At 42.3% G+C, this 2182-nt stretch overlaps 1 long non-coding RNA gene across 1 annotated transcript; it reads right to left on the reverse strand.

The window, feature by feature from the left end:
* Nucleotides 1-410: 410 nt before the first annotated feature.
* LOC115753978 lies at nt 411-1033 on the reverse strand. The gene is made up of 2 exons (XR_004016931.2): nt 807-1033; nt 411-691 (listed from the first exon to the last, which is right to left on the reverse strand). It is a non-coding gene; the product is annotated as an uncharacterized LOC115753978 (long non-coding RNA).
* Nucleotides 1034-2182: the final 1149 nt, after the last annotated feature.

The following is a 2182-nucleotide window of genomic DNA, read 5'->3' on the forward strand; positions in this document are numbered from 1 at the left end:
AAAAACAGAATAAAATAAATAAAAATAAAAATTCAAAAAATTACTAAATTTTTTTGAATAGTATTAAAAATGTTCAAATTAGCACCGACCATGCCAAGTAGAATGTCTGGTATCCACATCAGCAATTTTCGACCAAAATTGGCAAAACGGACTTAATTGGTTCCAACGTGAAAATGTTTAAGACTGAATTTATCCAATTGAAAGGTTTAGTCTTGAATCGGTACCAATGCAATAGATTTAAAAAAAAAATTGTACTTTGTTTCCCTAGAACCGAATGCCACATCGCAAGCGTAAGGGAAAGCTCCATTGAACAACAATAAGGCCCGCAATGCTGTATGACATTGAATGCTTGGCAGTTAACCACCGGCAACAGATGAGTGGCATGTGTAATATCGGCCGTGCGCTTACTATTTGAGATGAAAATTCAACATTTAGTTCAAATGGTTACAATACAACAGAATCACAAGTACATGGAGGCAAGAGTGACCAGAGACCCATGTTTTGCTGCAAGAACGACATGTTCGCGCAAGCATTTCCTTCATCTTTGGCTTAATGAAAATGCTGTGCAGATTCTCCTAGTGAAGAACCCGCCTCAGCCAACCGACACTGTTTGCATCTTCTCGGCCTCATCCCTCAACTCCTGGAACAGGACCGATGACAAATATCTTTCCCCAAAGCTCAGATGAATGGTCTGAAACGACAAACAATGACAAACCCGTCATTACAACCACAGGCTGCGTAGCGAGAAACCGCGCCCCAGAGGAAACTAATTTGTTCAACAGCTCTAGGAAGCGCATCTTGCTTACCACAATAAGCCTGCCTTTGTTCTCTGGCCTCTGTGCGAGTCTGAGGGCGGCGACAGTGTTAGCTCCCAAAGATATTCCAACCAGTGTGAGGTAGATTGCTTCTCTAAATTACCTCAGCAAGCAGACATCGATTGTCTCTGACCATGACAATTGCAAAACGCGATTGCTTCTTAAAACTAAGGATGCAGCAGATGTCGGGGGGAAAAGTACCATCAATCCCTCCTTTAATGCCAATTGTCTCACCATATTCACCGCATCTTCACTGGAGACCTGCCGCCTCGCATGAGAAAGAGTTATGTACGCAATGACCCTTCTCTCTGTCTCTCATCCCTCTTATCTTACATGCATTTCAGGTTTCTTGGTTAGCGATCGATAGCATGAAAGCGCTATCAACAGAGACTTTGGGAGTTGAATTTGAGGTATGGTCTGAGAGAGTCGTGGATACAGATATATGTCTGTTGATAGTTGTCGAGTTTAGCTGAATTCTAAGTTACTATTATTCTTGTTGACGGATTATAGAAACTCCAATGTCGTATCTTGATAACAGGCAGTGTCATCCCCTGTTCTTATTGGATTTGGGGTGTGACGAAAACAGTATTGCTTTATCTAGAATTGTTCACATTTATATTGTCAAAAGACTCAACAGTTAGTATAGTAAACGCTTTAACATTTGACAAAAGTCAAATCAATCTCCCAATCTCCACCACAAAAAACATTTACAAAATGGTTCGAAATCTTCCGTGGATTTTGAAGGCCAGCGTCATCTGATGAGACATCCATTTCTTGTTTTCTCTTATTGGTATACCCCCGCCACTGGACTGGAGGCCTGCGTACTGATCGATATATCCTTCAGTCTAAAAGGTCTTCTTCAAATAATAAGCACGAAACGTGCGCAATCCTTTCCCAATCTGCACTGCTTTTCGTTTGGCACCTTTCTTCTAGAGCAGGACATCTAGCAATTCTTAATTCCTTCAATGAGGTGAGATGGCGCATCCCATCAGGCAAACACGTTAAACGTGGACAGTTGATAATTTGAAGCTCTTGGAGCGAAGAGAAATTGCCAATCCATTCCGCTAAACTCGTCAGATTTTCACAAGAATGAATATTGAGATATTGCAGAGTGCTGACATGTTGAATCCCCTCGGGTAACGCCACAAGTTTCGGAAGTCGCCCGATTGTAAGACCACGGAGATTCACAAGAGATCGCCACTGGTTACCATGCTCATCATCGTGGCTCGACAAATCCAGTTCTTCACAACCCCAAATGGCGAGGTGCTGGAGTGACGACAGGTATTGCATGCCACAAGAGAGACTCCTTAGTTTGATGCAACTAACGAGGTTCATGGACTCGAGATTACCGAGCAATCGAAGTAGAG

Source organism: Rhodamnia argentea, chromosome 1, assembly GCF_020921035.1.
Source record: "Rhodamnia argentea isolate NSW1041297 chromosome 1, ASM2092103v1, whole genome shotgun sequence".
NCBI lineage: Eukaryota > Viridiplantae > Streptophyta > Magnoliopsida > Myrtales > Myrtaceae > Rhodamnia > Rhodamnia argentea.